The sequence below is a fragment of the Hemiscyllium ocellatum genome, chromosome 14 (genome assembly GCF_020745735.1).
Source record: "Hemiscyllium ocellatum isolate sHemOce1 chromosome 14, sHemOce1.pat.X.cur, whole genome shotgun sequence".
Classification (NCBI taxonomy): Eukaryota; Metazoa; Chordata; class Chondrichthyes; order Orectolobiformes; family Hemiscylliidae; genus Hemiscyllium; species Hemiscyllium ocellatum.
In genome coordinates this window covers 84,939,240-84,961,864 of record NC_083414.1, presented here as the reverse complement: position 1 = coordinate 84,961,864, position 22,625 = coordinate 84,939,240, and the positions used below count along the sequence as shown (strand labels likewise).

The 22,625-nt window shown below is 45.2% G+C and overlaps 1 long non-coding RNA gene across 1 annotated transcript; it reads right to left on the bottom strand.

Moving 5' to 3' along the window:
- Positions 1-316: 316 nt before the first annotated feature.
- On the bottom strand, positions 317-20,249 carry LOC132822436 (uncharacterized). The gene is made up of 5 exons (XR_009645448.1): positions 20,214-20,249; positions 19,471-19,577; positions 12,894-13,000; positions 10,489-10,579; positions 317-419 (listed from the first exon to the last, which is right to left on the bottom strand). It is a non-coding gene; the product is annotated as an uncharacterized LOC132822436 (long non-coding RNA).
- Between the last annotated feature and the right edge of the window lie 2,376 nt (positions 20,250-22,625).

The window sequence follows — 22,625 nt, the reverse complement described above, 5'->3', positions numbered from 1 at the left end:
TGTCCACCCCACTCCAACACCGTCTCCTCCACATCAGAATCCTGACAGACAATCCAACTGAAACTGAAGCGCCTGTCAGTATGGAAATGAGCCACGGGGGGTGTGGGGGAGGGATGCGATGTTAAAACACAATGTGCTGAATTGAACTAGACCTTTTTAACTGCCGTTGCCATGGAGATAATCCTGATAAACAGCCTCCATTCAAAGCTACAAACTTTGGTAACATGGACTTGGCTGTGTCACAGTAATTTTTTCCAGACACACTGACATTTGAAATATTGTCCACGGACAGAATACACACCTTTCCTTCCAGATGAAAAGGTCAATGATATTCAGATCGGCACGGATCCAGTAACCATCAGGTCTGAACATGAAGCTCAATTTGAATTTCTCATTCACAAATCCACCCTTTCAGTACCCTACAACAGAGAAAACAACTCACCACTGTTAATACAGGATGGAACTTTATAAGATAATGATAGTATTAAATTGTAGTTTCCTTGTTCCCCCCAAAGCTTTAAATCTCAGTCTCACAATTTCTCTCTCTTGTTAACTGAAGACCAAACCAATCTCCTCACTCCTTTCCTCCACACCCAGTTTTCACAATCTCTCTCGTCTCCTTGAATTCAGTTACCTAGCTCTTGTCTGCAGACTAAGAACCAAATCAATGATTCTGACTCAGAGCCTCCCGGGTGTTGGTGAATCCTCCCGCCTGGTCCTCGGGTTTCCTTCCTACTCGGAATCACATCGGTGAAAAATCAATCTGGAACCTCTCATTTATATTCCCCACCTCCACCCTCTGATGAGAACCATCCTGCACACACTGCATCCTGCACACTGGCAAAATCATATCTGGTTGAACTGAAATGAAGGAAGTTAGAACTCTAATTGCAGGCCCATCCTTGTCCCTTTCCATAACATTCCTGAATTTTCATAAAATGTGTTCTGTTAACTTTCTGCAAAATCCTCCCCCAGTGAATTAGATTACCTCAGATTACAAGGCATCTGGATCACATGGGCAAATGGGCTGAGGAGTTCAATTTAGAAAAAAAAATGTGAGGTGCTGCATTTTGGAAAAGCAAACCTTAGCAGGACGCGTACAGTTAATAGTAAGTTCCTAGGGAGTGCTGCTAAACAAAGAGACCTTGTTATGCAGCTTCATAGTTCCTTGATAGTAAAGTCGCAGGTAGATAAGATAGAAGGCGGCAGTTGGTCTGCTTGCCTTTATTGGTCAGAGTGTTTAGTATAGGGGTTGGGAGGTCATAATGTGACTGTACAGGACATTGATTAGGCAACTTTTGGAATATTACATGCAATTCTGTTCTTCCGATCAGAAGAATGTTCTCAAACTTGAAATAGGTCAGAAAAGAATTACAAGGATGTTGCCAGGAGTTTTACCTGGAGTGTCGGAAACTGAGGGGTGACCTTAGAATACTTAGAATACTACATTCAATTCTCGTCTCTCTGATTTCAGAAAGATGTTACCACAATAAACTCAACCTCAATAACAAGTTCCTGGGAAATGTTGACAAACAAACAGACCGTGCAGTGTGGGTTGATAGTTCCTTGAAAGTGGGGTTGAAGGTAGACAGGTCGGTGAAGGTGGTGTTTGGTATGCTAGCTGTTATTGGGCAGTACATTGAGGATAGGAGTTGGGAGATCATGTTTCGGTTGTACAGTTTATTGGCTCGGCCACTTTTGGAATTTCCATACTGCTTTCAATTCCAGTCTCCCTGCTATAGGATGGATATTGGGAAACTTGAAAGAATTCAGAAAAGATTTACAAGGGTCTTGCCAGTATTGGAACATTAGAACCATAGGAAGAGGCTGAAAAGGCTGAGGCTATTTTCCCTGGATCACTGGACGCTTGAGGTGGCATTGTAGAATTTTATAAAATTATGAGGAGCAACGATAGGGTGTCAAGTCATGGTTTCTGTTTCCCCAGGGTATGGGAATCTAAGAGTAGAGAGCATAGGTTTAACATGAGAGGGGAAAGACTTCAAGGGGATTTGGAGGCTTTGGAGAGGGTGAAAACAGGTTTACCAGGATGTTGTCTGGATTGGGAGAGGCTGGAAAAACTTTTGTCTTTGGCAAGTCAGTAGCTGCGGGGTAACCCGAGAGGCACAGACAGAGTGAATAACGTGAATCTTTTTTCCAAGGTGGAAGTGACAAATTCTAGAGCCACACATTTAAGAGGAGAGGGGGCAGTTTAAAGGAAATGAAAATCAAAACAACTGCAGATGCTGTAAACCAGAAAGAGAAACAGAAGTTTCTGAAAACGCTCAGCAGGTCCAGCAGCATCTGTGAAGAGAAATTAGAGTTAACGTTTCTGAGGAAGGGGGACCAGTCCCGAAATATTAACTCATTTTTCTTCACAGATGCTGCATGACCTGCTGGGCATTTCCAACAATATCTGTGCAGGTTTAAAGGGAGTTATGTCAGGCAAGTTTCTTAAGCAGAAGGTGGTAGTTGACTAGAATGTACTCTCCTGGGAGATGGTAAAAGCAGAAACAATCACAATGTTTTTGAGGCGTTTGGGCAGACAGAAGCAGGCATGGGGTGGCAGGGATATGGATCATGTACAGGCAGATGGAATTAGTTTGGAATGGCATCATGATCCAATGAGACACGGTGGGCCGATTATTCTGGTGCTGTAACTGTTACGTTTTCCAAAGGGAAGAATGTCTTTTGAAGAAGTAACAAAGGATTGATGAGGGCAGAGCGATGGACATGATCTACGTGGACTTCAGTAAGGTGTTCCGCAAGGCTCCTCAGGGGAGACTGGTTAGCAAGGTTAGGTCTCATGGAATACAGAGGAAACCAGCCATGTGGATACAGAACTGACTCAAAGGTAGAAGACAGAGTGGTGGAGGGCTGCTTTGCAGACTTGAGGCCTGTGACCAGTGGAGTGTCACAACGATCGTTGTTTGATCCACTACTTTTCGTCATTTATATAAATGACTGGAATGCTAACATAGGAGGTATGGTTAGTAAGTTTGCAGATCACACCAACATTGGAGGTGTAATAGACAGTGAAAAAGATTACCTCAGAGTACAATGGGAACTTGATCAGATGGGCGGATGGGCTGAGGAGTGGCAGATGGAGTTTAATTTAGAAAAATGTGAGGTGCTACAGTAGGGACTTATCCACTTAATGATAAGGTCCTCGGGAGCATTGCTGAACAAAGACACCTCGGAGTGCAGATTCATCCCTTCTTGAAAGTGGAGTCGCAGGTAGATAGAATAGTGAAGGCAGCATTTGGTATGATTTCCTTTATTGGTCAAAGCATTGAGTACAGGAGTTAGGAGATCATATTGCGGCTGCACGGGACATTGCTTAGGCCACTGTTGGAATAATCCATACAATTCTGGTTGCCTTCCTATCAAAACAATATTGTGAAACTTGAAAGGGGTCAGAAAAGAATTTCAGGGATGTTGCCAGGACTGGAGGATTTGAGCTACCGGGAGAAGTTGAATAGGCTGTGTTCCCTGGAGCGTCAGAGGCTTGCAAAATCGAGGTTTGCAAAATCATGAGAGGCATGGATAGGGGAAATACACAAGTTCAGATGGTTGGCATAGTCTCAAGGGCCGAATGGCCTGCTTCCACACTGTAGGGATTTGGTCACTGAGTATAGGAATTAGCTACAGTTGTGACTGTACTGGGCATTGGTGAGGCCAGCTTTAGAATACTACATTCAATTCTAATCTCCCTGATTTTGGAAAAAAATGTTACAACAATAGGACTCAACCTCATAATGACAAGTTCCTGGGAAGTGTACCAGAACAAAAGCACTGTGCAGAGTGGGTTGATAATTCCTTGAAAGTGGGGTTGAAGGTAGACAGGTCGGTGAAGGTGGTGTTTGGTATGCTAGCTGTTATTGGGCAGTGCATTGATTATAGGAGTTGGGAGATCATGGTTCGGTTGGACAGTATATTAGCTCGGCCACTTTTGGAATCCCCAGACTGCTTTCCATTCTGGTCTCCCTGCTACAGGAAAGATGTTGGGAAACCTGAACAAGTTCAGCAAAGATTTACAAGGGTGTTCCCAGTATTGGAACATTTGAACCATAGGGAGGGGCTGAGACTATTTTCCCTGGAGCAGGAGATGCTGTGGGATGGCTTTATACAACTTTATATAGTTGTGAGGAGCAACAACAGGGTGACTAGTCAGTTTCTTTATTCCCAGGATAGGGGAGTCCAAAAGCAGAGGGCATAGGTTTAAAGTGAGAGGGGAAAGACTTCAAGGGGACCGGAGGGACAACTTGCTTGCTACATGCATAAATGAGCTGGTTGGCATGGACAATTAGGACAGAGGGTTTGTTTCCATTCTGTACATCTCTGTGACTCTGTTTTACAAAACATGAGGAGACTTTCAGAAAATATCTGCAAGGCTATTGTTAGGACTGTGGAGTTAAAGGGAAAGGCTGAATAAGCTGGGGCTTTTTCCCCAGAGCGTCAGAGACTGACGGGTTACCTTACGGAGAAGCACAGACAGGTTGAATAGCCAAGGTCTTTGTTTCCACCCAGTGTCGGGGAGTTCAAAACTGCAGGGCGTTGGGTTTTAGGTGAGAGGGGAAAGGTTTCAAATGGACCTGAGGGCCAAACGGTTCACTCAGAGGTTGGTGAGCATATGGAATGAGATGCTATAGGAATGATGAACGCAGGTCAAATTAAATTTAAAAGGTGTCTGGAGGGGTACATGAATAGAAAGTGTTCATGTGTGATATAGGCCAACTCTCCCAAATGGAGCTGGATCAGGTTAGGATATCTGGTCGACATGGACGAGTTGGACTGAAGGGCCTGTTTCCGTGCTGGATAACTCTCTGACTCGAAGTGCCTCAGCAAAATGGTGGAAATTCACAATAAAAAACAAAAAGTGCTGGAGATCCTCAGCGGGTCAGGCAGCATCTGAAATGGTGACAGATGCAGGAAACTTTGCAGCCTGGAAGTAGTGTTGAGATGATCACACCAAGCATTACAATATCGATTACACGCTGAGTGCCAGAACGTGGGACCAGAATAAATAGGTGCTGGATGACCAGCATGAATACAATGGGGATGGAAAGCAGACGTTCTGGGTCAGGACTATTCATCAGGACTGACAAAGAGTCCCGACCCAAAACATCAACTTTCCTGCTCCTCTGATACTGCCTGACCTGCTGCACTTCCCCAGGTCCACATTGTGTACACTCTGACTTCCAGCAATGCCCACATCTTATCCATTCTGGTCATTGTGTTCAGGCCAGGCAGCATCAGTAGTGCTTGGTGTGATCATCTCAACACTTCTTCAAGTGCACTATCTACCTGCACCTCTACTTTCGAGGAATTATGAACCTGCACTGCAAGGTCTCTTTGTTCAGCAACACTCCCCAGGACCTGACCATTATGTGTATCAGTCCTGCTAAGCTTTGCTTTTCCAAAATGCAGCACCTCACATTTATCTAAATTAAACTCCATCTGCCACTCCTCAGCCCATTTGCCCATCTGATCAAGATCCCATTGTAATCCGAGGTAACATACTCCATTGTCTGCTATGCATTCAATTTTAGTTTCAAATGCTAACTTACTAACTATATCTCATATGTTCACATCCAAATCATTGATATAAATGACAAAAAGCAGAGGGCCCAGCACCGATCCTTGTGGCACTACACTGATCACAGGCCTCCAGTCCAAAAAACAATCTACCTCCACCACCCTCTATCTTCTAACTTTGAGCCAGTTCTGTATCCAAATGGCTAGTTCTCCCGGTATTCTGTGAGATCTCATCTTGCTAACCAGTCTCCCATGGGGAACATTACCAAACGCCTTACTGAAGTCCATAGAGATCACATCTACCACTCTGCCCTCATCAATCCTGTGTTAATTCTTCAAAAACAGCTCAATCAAGTACGAGACACATGATTGCCCACACACAAAGCCATGCCGACTCTCCCAAATCATAGAACATAGACAAGTACAGCACAGAACAGGCCCTTACGTCCACGATGTTATACCGAGATTTAATCCTAATGTAAAACATAGTAACTTAACCTACGCACCCCTCAACTCACTGCTATCTATGTGCACGTCCTGCAGTCGCATAAATGTCCCCAATGATTTCGCTTCCACCACCACCACTGGTAACGCATTCCAAGCATTCACAACTCTGTGTAAAAAACTTACTTCGGACGCGTCCTTTATACCTTCCTCCTAATATCTTCATAGTATGACTTCTCAAACAAGTTAATCCTGCCCTGGGGAAAAGTCTCTGTACACCTCTCAGGTCTCCTCTCTTCCTCTTTTTCTCCAGAGAGAAAAGTCCGAGCTTATTCAAACTTTCTTCATACAGGAAGCCTTCCAGTCCAGGAAGCATGCCAGTAAACCTTGTTTGCACCCTCTCCAAAGCCTCTGTACATTTCCTGTAGTATTGAGACCAGGACTGGACACAAAATTCCAAGTGTGGTCTCACCTGGGACTTGTAGAGCTGTATCAAAACCACACGGCTCTTAAACTCTATCTCCCTGTTAATGAAAGCCAAAAAAAAAACATTTGCTTTGTTAACAACCCTATCCACTTGGTTGGCAACTTTGAGGGATTTATGTACTTGCACACCCAGATCCCTCTGTTCCTCCACACTGCCAAGAATCCTGTCTTTAATCCTATACTCAGCATTCAAGTTCGCATTTATCCAGCCATTTCTCAGCCCAGCTCTGCATCCTGTCTATGTTACGCTGCAGCCTGCAGTAGCCCTCTATATTATCGGCGACACTTCCAATCTTTGTGTCATCGGCAAATTTACTAAGCTAACCATCAACCTCCTCATCCAAGTCATTTATAAATCCTACAGAGACCCAAGAACGGAGCTCTGCGGGACCCCACTCAACACTGTCCTCCAGACAGAATACTTTCCATCTACAACCACTCTCTGCCTTCTGTCAGCCAGCCAATTCTGAATCCGGATACCCAAATCTCCCTGTGTCCCATACTTCCTGACTTTATGGATAAGCCTACCATTTGGAACCCGAACAAAAGCCTTGCTGAAATCCATTTATAACAGATCCACTGTCTGCAGTCGTTGACCTGTCTTGACACGTCCTCAAAGAACTCAATAATCACACTATGCTTTGACAAATTGTCATAAATTCTATCCCTCAGAATTATTTCCACAACTTTGCTGACAACAGATGTAAGACTGACTGGTCTGTAATTGCCACCGATTTCCCTATTTCCCTTCTTGAAAAGAGGAACAACATTCGCCTCCTTCTAATTCTCCGGTACGACTCCTGTAGAGTGAGGAGGCAAATATCCTCGCCAGCAGCTTAGCAACCTCCTTTCTCGCTTCCTGGAGCAGCCGAGGATAAATCTGGTCTGGCCATGGGGACTTATCAAGCTTAATGTTTTCCACAATTTCCAGCACATCAATTTCATCAATCTTGATCTGTCCTTGCTTTTCTAAATACATGTAAATCCTGTCCCTCAGGGTACCCTCTAACAACTTGTCTAGCACCGACGTCAGGGTCACGCGTCTGTAGTTCCCGGGATTGTCCAAACCGCCTTCCTTAAACAGTAGCACCACATTAACCAACCCCCAGTCTCCTGGCTCCTCAGCTGTGACTATCAATAATACAAAAATCTCAGCAAGGGGCTCAGCAATCACTTCCCTGGCTTCCTACAGAATTTTAGGGTACACCTGATCAGATCCTGGGGATTTATCCACCTTTATGCGTTTCAAGGTATCCAGTACCACCTTCTGTGTAATATGGACATTTTCAAGATGTCACCATCTATTTCCCGACATTCCATAACTCCCATGTCCTACTCCACAGTAAACAATGATGCCAAATACTCGTTTTGTCTCTCTCCCTCCAACCCCATCCTTAACCCTATTCGCCAAAGCTGTATCCTGTCCCCTTTTTACCCTCCTGATTTCCCTCTTCAGTATACTCCTACTGCCTTTATACTCGAAGGATGTTTTGGATTGGAATAAATACAAAATGGTACATCTTGATTTAAAAAAAAGGCATGAGTTACACTCATTAAAAGTCAGGCCATGAGAAGTGGTATAGAATAAAGAGACCTCGGTGTTCAGATTTTTGAAGTATGTGTCACATGTAGACAGGGTGGTTAAAAAGGCGTTTAGCACATTTATCTTCATTGTTCAGACCTCAGAGTATAGGAGTTGGGACGTGATGTTGAGGTTGTACAGGATGTTGGGGAAGCCTCTTCTGGAATACTGTGCCCAGTTCTGGTTGTGCTGTCATGGGAAGGATATTATTAAACTGGAGCGAGTTCAGAAGAGTTTTACCAGTAGGTTAATGGGAATGGATGGTTTGAATTTTAAGCAGAGTCTGGATAGGCTGGGACTTCTTTCACTGGAGCGTAGGAGGCTGAGGGGTGACCTTATTAGAGATTTAGAAAATGCTGAAGACTATCAGTAATGTGAACAACAGGTGCCCTTTCCAGGAGGGGGTGCGATTCAAGACTGGGTATATACATTTTAAAGTGAGAGGAGGAAAGCTTTAAAACGACGTTTGGGATTTTATTTTTTTGTTTTTGCATAGAGAGTGGTTCACGTGTGGAATATACTTGCAGAGGATGTGGAAGCTGTGAATACAATTACAATTTCAGGGTGGCACAGTGGCTCAATGGCTAGCAGGGCTGCCTCACAGCACCAGGGACACAGGTTCAATTCCTGCATTGGGTGGCTGTCCATGTGGAGTTTGGATATTCCTCCCCAGGTCAGCGTGTGTTCCTCCAGGTGCTCCCATTTCTTCCCACAAGCCACAGATATACAAGGTAGGTGAACTGGCCGTGCTAAATTGCCCATCGTGTTCAGGGATGATTGGGTTTAGTGAATTAGTCAGGGGTATATGTAGAGTAAAAAGGGTAGGGGAATGGGATTCTAAAGAGGAAAAAACATTTGGACCCGTATATCGATCGGGAATGCTAGGATGGATTTGGACCAAGTGGAGGCAAATGCGATTAGTTCAGATCAAAATTATGGTCAACACGGACTGGTTGGACCACAGGGTCTGTGTCAGTGCTGTATAACTTTATGACTCTAACGCTCCTACCTCTGTAAATTCCTGTGTGCTCGGAACTCTCCCTGTCAATGCCACCTCATCCAGCCTTACAACTCTTCCATATCTCAATAATTCCTCTCCAGCCTCAAACCCCAAAAATTTCTATCATAAATATCTATCTTTGTAACATCCCCCATCCTCAGAATACTTTCCAACTTTCATGCCCTCCAGATTTATTATCCTCCCTATCTCTAATCCCCTCCCCTCTCTGAAAACTTTGCGATATGTGCCTTTCTTTATTTCCAGCCTCCAGGACGCCCAATGTTTATTTCTCACTTGATGATGGCCCTTTCTGATTCCTGAGCTGAGCTTCTGAATTTCATCTTAAAACTCTCCGTCTCACTTACCTCCCAAAAACATCGACCAACCATGTGTCATCTATTCTAGTATCACCTTTTCTGACCTGATGTCCAATGGAGCCTGTCATATTCCTGTCATAAACATCTCAGCTGTATACAGAACAGAAAAATACTCTGGTGATCCATCTGTGAGAAAGGAAACTACCACCGAACTATCCTGATCTATTTTCCAGTACTTGTGGAAAAGTCTCCTCTATCATGGCATCACAAGTGCACACTAAATACATCTTAAATGTTTTCGGGATTTGTGTCTCCCACCCTTACAGACAGTGAGGTTTAGTGCAACTGTTGTTCTATAATGACATTACCCACAGGAACACAGAGCAGCTGGGTCTGTGCAAACCAGAGATCGCCCACACATTGGGAAGGATGGCAGGGTCCCTGTGAGGGGGCACAGGAGATTTACCAGGATGGTTCAAGGCATGGGGGATTTTAGTTGCAGGAACATGGGTGTTAATGGTACAGATCAAGAATATCCATCTACAATAGATGGACTCTACTTTCTAACCTCTCCCCTTGCCTGGGCTGGGTAACCTTCAGGTTAAACCCACCACCAGCCATTTCTCCCTAATGAGAGAGCAGCCCTATGGTCTGGGAGGACAATGCTGCCTTTCCCTTTTACACAGTGATGCCACTGTACCCCGGGGGTGGGGAGAGGGAATGCTGAAGGTGGTGGATGGGACACCACTCAGGCACAGTGCTTTGTCCTGGAGGATGTTCACTTTCTTTAATATTGTTGGGGGCTGTACTGATGCAGGCAAGTGGAGAATGTTCCAACACAATCCTGATGTGTACCTTATAGAGAGCAAAAAGACATTGGGGAATCAGGGGTTTGGGGAAACTGAGGTTGTTCTCCTTGTAGCAGAGGAAATTGTGGCTGCCCTGTGACAGAGGGGTTCACAGAAATTATACATTAGAATAATCAACCTTACACTCATCAGCTCATCATAAACTGTTGACAAGACACATATGAAAGACTTGGGGGAGATCTATTGACAGGATGGTTTGATTGAAAGGAGAACTTTTATGCATCAAATAGGAATGAGCTGGAACACAATACTCACAACTAAATGCAAATATCCAGGTCCTGATGAATTGAGTAATTCTGTCAGAGTTTGGTGTTACAAATACTGTGGTTACCATCTGAATGTCCACCTGTAATACAAGTTTATAAAATCCGTCACTGTCAGATCAGGTTAGAAACTCGCACCATCCCCTCCTCCTGGCCCAGGATGACTGGACACATTACCCCTTGTGGAGGTCAGCAGTCAGTTCAGGGGGAAATGTATGTGGGTTTCTATCAGTTTCCATCTTGGGACTTCATGTGACTGAACAGGGCAGATCTTTGACACATGGGAGAGAATTTTCCAAGTGTCAGTGAGATGTGGAGAGCAGGATTTGCTGCTTCTTCTTTCCTTCCGTGCTGCCGCTGTGCCTCATCAATAAGACATGGGGGGGGGGGGGGGGGGTGAAAGGCTCATGCAGCTTCAGGGGCAAGATGTCACCATTCTGACCAAATAGGCAGCAAGCTCCTCCCAGTCATTCCATAGAGTATCCCTTAAAAGAAAGCAACTCTGCATGCTTCCCACTGCCCAGTGTTCCCAGGAAAAGTTTAGAAGAATGATGGGGAAAATCTCCTCGGAAAGGCATAACAGTAAAGTTCCAAAAGGATTATAAACAGTTTACACAGAGGGATCCATTGGAGAAGTGGGCAACAAGTTGGCAAATGGAGTATCACTTGGGAAAATGTGAAGTTGTTCATTTTGGAGGAGATAATAAAAAGAACAGAGGACTATTTAATTGGTGGAAACTGTAGAAAGCTGCACCACAAAGGGACCAAGAGGTAAATGTGCAGGAAACAAAGCAAGCTAGCACAAAGTTACACCAGGTCATCAGGAAGGGGAATGGAATATTGCTCCTGATTTCAAGGGATTTGCAGTATAAGAGTGTGAAGTATATACCTGAGAACAACGTTATAAAGTGTGAGTGAGACCACATCTGGAGTAATGAGAGAAGTTTTGCTACCTTTATTTAAGGTAATACATCACTTCATCGGAGGCATTCAGAGAAGATTGACTGGGATGATCCTTGGTTTGAAGGGATTCTCTTTGAAGAAAAGGCTGAGAAGTCGGGACTCTACTCACTCGATTTGGGAAGAATGAGAAGTGAACTCTTTCAAACATATCGGCTTCCTACGGGCGAGGGGGAGACAAGCAAAATTTTATAGATTGGAATTCCTGGTGCTGGTGATTGTGTAGATGTCTGAGCAGAAGGTCACCTTGGGGTCAGTATAGCAGAGCAACATTGTGAAGAGTGTAGTTCTGCCTCAGTTCCCAGTGAGAGAGGGGGGCTCTGCAGTAAGGGAAAGGAATTTGTAATAGCAACTGAAGGCAATGGGTTGAACCATTGCAATGTTTCATTGGAGGAAATTGCAGCTAATCGAGTAGTGGGAGTGTGGCAAGCAGTTTGATAACAGAATAACAGTGGAGCAATGGAGAGGGATGATGGGGAGGTAGAGCTGGACATGGTCAGTGTACATGTGAAACCTAACAGTGGTTTTGGACGATGTCACCTCCTGGCAGTATGTAGGTGAGAAACTGAAGGGACCAAGGATAGATCTTTGAGTTACACCAAATACAAGGAATTCAGACAGGAAAGGGAGAGTGGAGATGGAGAAGGATTTTCCAACAACCTTGAAGTCAAATATTAGTTGGTAGCAGAATGGGTGAGCAGGACATAACCAGAAAAGACAGACAGAACAAGGAACAATATCTGTGAATTGATGAGGGGGAGTGATGATGATGAGGAGGAGGAGCCTGACTCTTCATTCTATTTCTACATTCGTGAGATTACCCAACCCCACCCTAGTCTCAGCTCATTTACTGAAATACTTGTCCATCCCTGTGTTATCTCCAGACTTCATTATCCAAACACACTCCTGGCCAGCCTCCCACATTCAACTTACATATAATATCAAGAATATCTTAAACTCTCCTGCCCAAGTGTTTGCTTGCTCTATAACTTGTTGATCCAACAAAAGGCTCCCGTTTACAAGCAACTTCAAATTCTCACTCAATGTAATTCCTGGCTGTGAACATCCCTGTCTCCCTGCACCACACAACCTGTGAGACCTCAACAACTCATTTTCTGTCAGACTCCCAACGATGCAATTATTCATTGCTTCACCGGATTGGCTGTTTCTACTGTTGCCAAGGCAACACGGTCTGGAATTCCTATCCTAACCCTTTCATATCTGTTTTTCTCCTTTAAGGTATTCCTGAAAACCTGCTTATTTGGCAATTCGTTTGATCACCTGACCTAATATACCCATCTGTTGCCTAATGTCAGAAATTATCAATAGTATTTCTGTGAAATTATAAAAATGATAAAAATACAAACTGTTGTTGATTTGCACATACATTTTCAACTTTTTTCTGTCGCTGAGTGAATAATCTGTAACATCTCTTACCCAACCACATTGTGGGAGCACCTTCACCACACAAACTGCAGCTGTACAAGGAAGTCAAACATCACCCTCTCCACAGGCAATGGGGCTTTGGCATTAATCACTGGGATCTGTGGAAGGAGAAACACAGTTGATATTTCAGGGAGTGCTAAATGTATTACAGGGAATGAAAATGTTGCAGAATTTGATAGTCAGAAAATGGAAGGAAAATGCATTCTTTTGTTGTAAAAAGGAATTATTCACTGGCAAAGTGATTGTGGAAAATTCAGTCCGTTTAGAGAGCAGCACGTTGTCAGGGGTTGGGCAGCAGAGGAAAATTAACTTACAAAAGGTCTGTGAAAGTAACAGTAAAACACTAAACAACCCAAACACCCTGTTTCCCAAGACTTTAACTCCCCTTCCCGCTCCACCAAGGACATGCAGGTCCTGGGCCACTTCCACCGCCAAATCCCAGGCATCTGATGCCTGGAGGAAGAACGCCTCATCTTCTGTGTTCGGATCCTCCAACCACATGGGATCAATGTGGATTTCACCAGTTTCCTCATTTCCACTCCCCCCACCTTATCCCAGATCCAGCCTTCCAACTCGGCACCACCTTCTTGTCCATCTTCCTTCCCACCGATTGGCTGCTGCTTGACCGGCTGTGCTTTTCCAGCATCACACTCTGACATTGAAAACACCCTGACTCTGACACTCTGTAAAACCTGCCCTATCACTCCCTGCCAGGCAAAGCTGCGCATGTGTCCCCCTGCAGCTTGCCCCTCACAAAGTTGGCTGCCACACTCCGGTCCCATGAATCACTGCCCCCAATAAAGGTGGCGGCGCTCACTCGCACCATTCACCATTTGAAGCATTTTCCCGTTTGCCACAAACACGGTCCTGGGATTTTCAAATTTGTGTTTTTCGATGTGCACTAAGTTCTGTAAAATGTCTCAGCACGTTCCATTAAAATTTCCTTCCCTTCCTGGTCAATATGTCTTTCCTTAACCGTGCCCTGCACCTTCACACATTCCCAATGCCTTGGTCACAACACACACTGTGCTGCCAGTGAAGCTGATCACGTGGTTGCTTATAGCCACGCCCCTCATTCACTCCGATTGGTTGGAGGACCGACAGGCACTGCCTGGTCTTCCAGTCCCATCCCCATCTTCTTATAAGAGGTATAAGAGTGAGGGTTCATTCCTGTTTCTCCTGATGTCAGACATTAACAACAACTACCTGCATTTTATGGAGCCTTTCACACTGACAATTCTCCTAAAGAGTTTCACGAATGCTGGAAACATTGATTAAAGAGAACAACTTTAAGATACATATTTAAGGAGGACAGAGGGGATTAGGAAAGATATTCAAGAGTTTTTTTAAAGATTAGATTACTTAGTGTGGAAACAGGCCCTTTGGCCCAACAAGCCCACACCAACCCTCTAAGAGCAACCCACTCATACCCAATCCCCTACATCTAACACTACGGGCAATTTAGCATGGCCAATTCACCTAATCTGCACACTTTTGGACTGTGGGAGGAAACCGGAGCACCCGGATGAAACCCACACAGACACGGGGAGAATGTGCAAACTCCACACAGACAGTTGCCTGAAGTGGGAATTGAACGCAGGTCTCTGGCGCTGTGATATAATAGTGCTAACCACTGTGCCGCCCATCTGCAGCTCCAATCGTGGAGTGATGTATGTGGGGAACAGCTTACAACGGAGACGGTTACTGGTTAACCATTGCTTAACAACCCCATGTCCTAGCCCCCTACCCCACACATCAGGCCTTGTTCTCACAGCCTGTCATTACACACTACCTATGGTTTGCCACTAAGTCTCCATTAACAGCTAGTCACCCTCCCCCAGCCAGATCGTTATCCACTCCTTTATCCAACCGTTCTTCTCGCTCTATCCCTACCTATCCTTTACTCCTTACATCCTCCCCTAAACCCTACCTTCTGCATATAAACCAACATTTGTTCTCACAGTAACATCAGCTGTGAGGATGGGACACCGGATCTGAAACGTTAACTCTGATTTCTCGTCACAGATGCTGCCAGACCTGCTGAGCTTCTCCAGACCCTCCTGGTTGTTGTTTCTGATTTACAGCATCTGCAGTTCTTTTGGTTTTAATTTAGCGGGAGTTTGTAATTCAGGTCCGACAGCCTCTGTCCCAGTCTCTGCTGTCTCTCCCACCCCCACCCCACCCACCCCCCACACCCAGTGACACTGCACCTGCACAGCTCATGGACAGGTGTCGTCTTGCTGGCCACACCCCTCATTCACTCCCATTGGCTGCAGGACCACACAGACTCTCCTCCCATTGGTCTGGAGCTGCCGTCAATCAAGCCATCCCCCATTGTGAGGTGAGTGGTGGGCTCCTCGCTCTCTCTGCCTTGGGATGAGCTTCATCATTCACAGTGAATAGGGCAGTATCACAGAGCACAGGGGCTGGGGGCTATTCAGCCCATTGAGGCTGTGTGCTCTCCCTCTGGAGATGCTGCAAATCCGTCCCAACTCCCCTCGCATTTACCCACAGCCTCCCAATCTTTCCGTAAGAAGTAAAATTGCAAATCTGTTTGAGAACACCTGCTGAATCTGTGTCCACCCGCTGTTCAGACTGTTCCAGATGCTCAGAATGTACTCAGTAAAATATAGGTCACATATTCACATTATTTTCCATTTAACTTAAAGTAGTTACTAATATTGTGACATTGTTAACAATTCCCCTCTCTCTGCAAATTAAAATATCCTAGAAACAAATCTCCCCCTTGTCGAAATCACTGCTTAACCTTCTCAGATCCAAGAATTATCTGTGCTGAGATGTACAGCTCAGAAACAATGGACCAATTCGCCCATGCCAACTAGGAATCCTAAACTAACGGAGTCCCACTTGCCAGCTATTGGTCTGAATTCCTCAAAACCCTTCCTAATCACGTACACAATCGGATGCCTTTTAAATGTTGTAATTGTATCAGTCTCCACTACTTCATCTGGCAGCTCATTCCATCCACACACCACACTCAGCTTGAAAACGTAGCCCCTTTGATCCCTTTTAAATCTTTGCCCTCTCAACTTAAACCCACATGGTCTTGTTTTGGACTCACGTAACCTGGGGGAAAAAAAGACCCCAGCTGTTCACCATATCAACGCCCCTCGTGATTTTATAAATCTCCCAAATATCACCTCTCAGTCTTTGATTCTCAAGGGAAATTAACCCCAGCCTATTTAGCCTCTCCGTGTAGCCCAAATCCTCCAACTGTAGCAAATCTTTGTAAATCTTGTCTGAACCATTTCAAGTTTCACAACATCCTTCTCAGAACAGGAAACTTCGAACTGAAAACGGAATTCCTGAAATGGCTTTATCATAGAACAAAGAACAGAAAAATACAGCGCAGTACAGGCCCTTTGGCCCTCGATGTTGCACAGACCCAAGCCCACCTAACCTACACGAGCCCACTACCCTCCATTTGCCTATCCAATGCCCGTTTAAATGCCCATAAAAAGGGAGAGTCCACCACTGCTACTGGCAGGGCATTCCATGAACTCACGACTCGCTGAGTAAAGAATCTACCCCTAACATCTGTCCTATACCTACCTCCCCTTAATTTAAAGCTATGCCCCCTCGTAATAGCTGACTCCATACGTGGAAAAAGGTTCTCATTGTCAAATGTCCTATCCAGCCACAATATGACGTCCCAGCTTCTGTATTCAATGCATTGACCAATAAATATAAGCAAACCAAACACCACCTTCACTACCTGCCGACCTGCGACTCTACATTCAAGGAACAATGTACCTCTTTTTTCAGCAACACTCCCCAGGAACTTACCATTAAATACATTAAGTCCTGTCCTGATTTGCCTTACCAAAATGCAGCAGCTCACATTTGTCTAAATTGAACTCCATCTGCCATTCCTCACTCGAATGGCCCATCTGATCAAGATCCTGTTGTATTCTAAACTAACCTTCTTCACTGTCCACTACACCTACAATTTTGTATTTTCTGTAAACCTACCTCATATATTCACATCCAAGTCATTTATTTAAGGACCCAATATCCATTCCTGCAGCACACTGCTTTTCAGAGACTTCCAGTCCACAAAGCAACCCTTCATCACCACCCACTGTCTCCTACCTTCAAGCCTGTTTTGTATCCAAATAGATAGTTCTCCCTGCATTCCATGTTATCTAACCTTGCTAACCAGTCTGCTTTGTGGAACCTTGTTCAATGCCCATATAGACAATGTCCACAGTCTGTCTTCATCAATCTTCCGAGCACTTCTTCAAAAAAAAACTCAATCAGGTTAGAGTGACAATTTCCCACGCACAAAGCCATGCTGACTCTCTAATCATTCCTTGTCTTTCCAAATACATGTAAATCCTGTCGCTCAGAATCCCTTCCAACAACTTGCCTGCCACTGCCTTCAGGCTCACTGTTCTCGTGTTCCTTGGCCTTTTGTTACCACCTTTTTATAAAAAGAATGGCACCCGTCTTCCAGCACCTCACCTGTCACGGACGATAATCCCAATATGTCAGGGAGGGGCCCAGCAATCACTTCCCGAGCTTCCCACAAATTTCGGGAATACACCTGATCAGGTCCCAAGGCTTTATCCACCTTGATGCAATTTAAGACATCCTGAAACTCCTCCTCTGTAACAGACACTTTTCAAGTTCTCACTATTCATTTCTCCAAACTCTCTAGCTTCCACATCCTTCTCCAGTGAAAAAAAGACATGGAATATTAGAGGTGTGAGGTAGGAGCGAAGGACTTCTGGGAAGGTGAGTCTAACTCAGTAGCTGAGAGAGTAGCTCAGACTGAGCTGTCTCAGTCCTCAAGGACATAACTGTTCAAATGGGGTTTGCAGCAGCTGGTGAGGGAAAAGATACTACATCTTATCGTTATGAATCTACCAGCTGCAAATGCATCTGTCCATGACAGTATCGGTAAGAGCGACCATCCCACAGTCCTTTTGGAGACAAAGCCTCGCCATAAAGTTGAGAAAAAAAGTTGAGTGGTACTATCACCGTGCTAAATGTGACAGATGTAGGAACTCAAACTGGATCTCTCTGAGACACTGTGGGATAACAACAGCAACAGAACTGTACTCCAGCACAATCTGTAATCTCATAGGTTTGTAAATCCCGCTCTCACCCATCACAATGGACAGGAAAGGAGGGCATGCCCTGAGCAGCACCAGGCATACCTAAAAATGAAGTACCAACCTGGTGAAGCTACCAAGCAGGACTATCTGCATATCAAACAGCATCAGCAGCAAGCAACAGAGCTAAGTGATCCTACATCCAATGGAGTGGATCAGGGCTCTGCAGTTCTGCCACACCCAGTTGTGAATGGTAATGGACAATTAAACAACTAGTTGCAGGAAGCACCACAGATATCCCCACCCTTACTGATGGAGGGGTTTCACACATCCATGCAAAAGATAAGATGACAGCATTTGCAGCAATTTACAGCCAGATGCAAAGTGGGATGATCCATCTCAGCCTTCTCCAGTGGTTCCTCATGTCACAGATGTGAGCGTTAAGCCAATTCAATTTACTTTGAATAATATCAACAGAATGGTTAAGTAGTGTAAAGGCTTAGGGTCCTGCTAACATTCTGGCAATAATACTGATAGCTTGTGCTCCAGAACTTGCCACCCACCAAGCCACATACCGCTCCAGCACTGGAATCTACCATCAATGTGGAACATTGCCCAAATAAAAACACAGGGCAAATCCAATCTCGGCAATTTCCCTCCATCAGTCCAACTCGATCAGCAGTAAAGCGATGGAAGTCGTCCTTAGCAGGACAACCAAGCATCAGCTGCTCAGGAACAGCCAGCTGAGTGACACTCATTTTAGGCTCCACCAGGGCCACTCAGCTCCCGATTGTGTTACTGCCCTGATTTACAACCTGACAACCAGCTGAATCCCAGAGGTGAGATGAGAGTGACAGCCCAGTCCCACTCCAACACCACTATTTCTAGCTGATTCTACCCTTGTCTCAGCTCATATACTTTCATCCATCGTGTGTTATCTCCAGACTTCATTATCCAAACACACTCCTGGCCAGCCTCCCAAATTCAACCTCTCTGTAATCTCAAGAAAAACTGAAAACTGTGCTCACTTCTCCCAAAACATGTTGATCCATCTAAAGGCTCCTATTCATAAGCAACAACAATTTAGAAAACTCACTCTTCATATAATTCCTGGCTGTGATCATCCCTAGCTCCCTTCACCACACATCCTTTGAGACGTCATCAATCCATTTTCTTCGAGACTCCCAATGATTTGTTAATTCATTATTTCAATTGTTTGACTGATTCTACAGTTGCTAAAGCACCATGTTCTGGAATTTGCAGACAAAACCTCACAGGTCTGCTTTCCACTTTAAGACATCCCTCAAAACCTACTTTTTGGCAATGCTTTTGGTCACCTGAACAAATATCTCCATCACTGGCCTCATATCTAAAGTTCTCAATAATATTTTTGTGAAAGCATGATAATAAAACTACAAACTGTTCTTGATTTGGACATTATCTTCAAATCATCACTGTTGCTGTAATGAATAATCTGTAATGTCTCTTACCCAACCACATTGTGGGAGCACCTTCACCACACAAACTGCAGCTGTACAAGAAAGTCAAGCATCACCCTCTCCCCAGGCAACAGGGCTTTGGCATTAATCACTGGGATCTGTGGAAGGGGAAACACAGTTGATGTTTCAGGGAGTGCAAAATGAATTACAGGGAATGAAAATGGTGCAGAATTTGATAGTCAGAAATGGAAGAAAAATACACTTGCTTATTGGAAAAAAGAATTCTTGACTGTCAAAAATATTCAAGAAAAAAGTAATCTGATAATAGAGCAGCACATGGTCAGGGGCTGGGCCACAGTGAAAAATTCATTGACAAAGTGTCTATAAAAGTAATAATACAGTATTAAACAGACCAAAAATACACCCATGGTTGGAGACTGAGGAAGCTAGACATTGACAAAGTGGTCCTGAGGGAGCCCAGAGGTGAATCAGAGCAGGATTGGCTGCTGTCATCACAATGACTCTGTACTAGAGAAAGGCTGCACATGCGCCTGGCTGCACCTTGCCCCCTACAAAGATGGCGGCTCCGCACGTGTCCAGTGAATCCTTGTCCCGAATAAAGATGGCGGCGCTCACTCAGGCCTGCAGCCGCTGAGGCAATTCTCCATTTACTGCAAACACGGGACTGGGACGTTCAAATTTGTGTTTTCCGACGTGCACAATTTGTTTGTAAAACCTCTCCGCTCATAGCAACACAGTTTTTGTCCCGTTTCCCTGTTTATTTCTTTCCTTACCGTCTCCTTTCTCTCCATAACTTCCCGAGCATTCATTACAGACTCTGAGTCAGGCGCGAGGGTGATCACATGTTTCACAATAGCTCCGCCCTTCATTCACTGTGATTGGTTGGAGGACTAACCTCCCGCTAGGTCCTCCAGCTCCGCCCACCGTCCTTTCATTGGTCCGGTGCTGACATCAATCACCCGGGATCACTGTTGGTTGGAGCATGCGCAGTGTGTCCTGCTTGTGCTGAGCTGTTGGGTCATGTGATGGGAGGTAACAACAATGACTGCAGATGCTGGAACCCAGATTCTGGGTCAGTGGTGCTGGAAGAGCACAGCAGTTCATGCAGCATCCAAAGTGCAGAGAAATCGACATTTCGGGCAAAAGCCCTTCATCAGGAATAAAGGCAGTGAGCCTGAAGCGTGGAGAGATAAGCGAGAGGAGGGTGGGGAGAAAGTAGCATAGAGTCCAATGGGTGAGTGGGGGAGAGGATGGAGGTGACAGGTCAGGGAGGAGAGGGTGGAGTGGATAGGTGGAAAAGAAGACAGGCAGGTAGGGCAAGTCCGGACAAGTCATGGGGACAGTGCTGAGCTGGAAGTTTGAACTAGGGTGAGGTGGGGGAAGGGGAAATGAGGACACTGTTGAAGTCCACATTGATGCCCTGGGGTTGAAGTGTTCTGAGGCGGAAGATGAGGCGTTCTTCCTCCAGGCATCTAGTGGTGAGAGAGTGGCGGTGAAGGAGGCCCAGGACCTCCATGTCCTCGGCAGAGTGGGAGGGGGAGTTGAAATGTTGGACCACGGGGCGGTGTGGTTGCTTCGCGGGGGTGTCCCGGAGATGTTCCCTGAAGCGCTCTGCTAGGAGGCGCCCCCAGTCTCCCCAGTGTAGAGGAGACCACATCGGGAGCAACGGATACAATAAATGAAATTAGTGGATGTGCAGGTAAAATTTTGATGTATGTGGAAGGCTCCTTTAGGGCCTTGGTTAGAGATGAGGGAGGAGGTGTGGGCACAGGTTTTACAGTTCCTGTGGTGGCAGGGGAAAGTGCCAGGATGGGAGGGTGGGTTGTAGGGGGCGTTGACCTGACCAGGTAGTCAATGAGGGAACGGTCTTTGCAGAAGGTGGGAAGGGGTGGGGAGGGAAATATATCCCTGGTGGTGGGGTCTTTTTGGAGGTGGATGATTTGGTTTATGCGAAGGTTTATAGGGTGGAAGGTGAGCCCCAGGGGCGTTCTGTCCTTGTTATGGCTGGAGGGGTGGGGTGTGGTGGGCGGAATGTGGAATGTGGATGAGATGTGTTGGAGGGCATTTTTAGCACGGGGGAAGGGAAATTGCGGTCTCTCAAGAAGGAGGCCATCTGGTTTGTTCTCTGATGGAACTGGTCCTCCTGGGAGCAGATACGTCGGAGGCGGAGGAATTGGAAAACGGGATGGCATTTTTGCAAGAGGTAGGGTGGGTAGAGAGTTTACTGAGGGTAAGAATTCCCTTTGCGTGAGCTCTGCAGTAGATTTCCTTCATTCATGGAGGGAATTGCCTTCCTACTCATGATTGTATAGCTGTGATTGATGAATCAATGCTATCTGAATTAGTACAAAAACACCCCATTTTCACAACATCTAAAATCTTTAGCACATTGTATCACGCTCTTCTTTGGAGACAAAAAAAAACATGAAATGGAGCCTCAAGGAATCGGAGCAGGAGTAGGCAATTCATCCCTTTCAGCTTGTTCCCCCATTCTGTCAGATCATGGCTGGGCCAACCCAGGCCTCAACACCTCTTTTATGCTTGATCCGCATAGCCCTCAACTGCTCAATATTTCAAAAATCTATCTCCCCTCTTTTAAAATAATTTGAGATAGAATCATAGATTCCCTACTGTGTGGAAACAGGCCCTTCAGCCCAACAAGCCAGAACAACCCTCCGAAGAGTAATCCAACCATTCCCCTCCCACATTTAACTTCCACAAAAGTTTGGGTGAGAAAATTCTAGCCATTCACTGAGAGAAAAAAATCTTGACTTTTTCTAAAATGAATGTTCCCCTCTGTAATGTCCCCTGGTTTGAGACTTCACTGGTGCTGGAAGATCTAGTCAACATCCACCCTGTCAAGCTCCTCAGAATCTTGTTTCCATAAGATCACCCCTGCTTATCTATTCTTGATAGGTCAACCCTTTCATGCTCGAAGCAGCTAAGTGAATCTTTTTTGAATGGTCTCCAATGTTGGTTTATCCTTTATTAAATATGGGAGCTAATATTGTATACAGCACTGCAAGTGAGGACTCAGCAACAGCCAGCGTGGTTAACCAATCCTCAATCCATGCTAATACATTACCCCGATACCATGAGCTCCTCAATTGTGCAATTAACTTTTATGTAGCACCTTATCATTTGCATTTTTAAATTCCAAATACAGAACATCATTGGATTGCCCT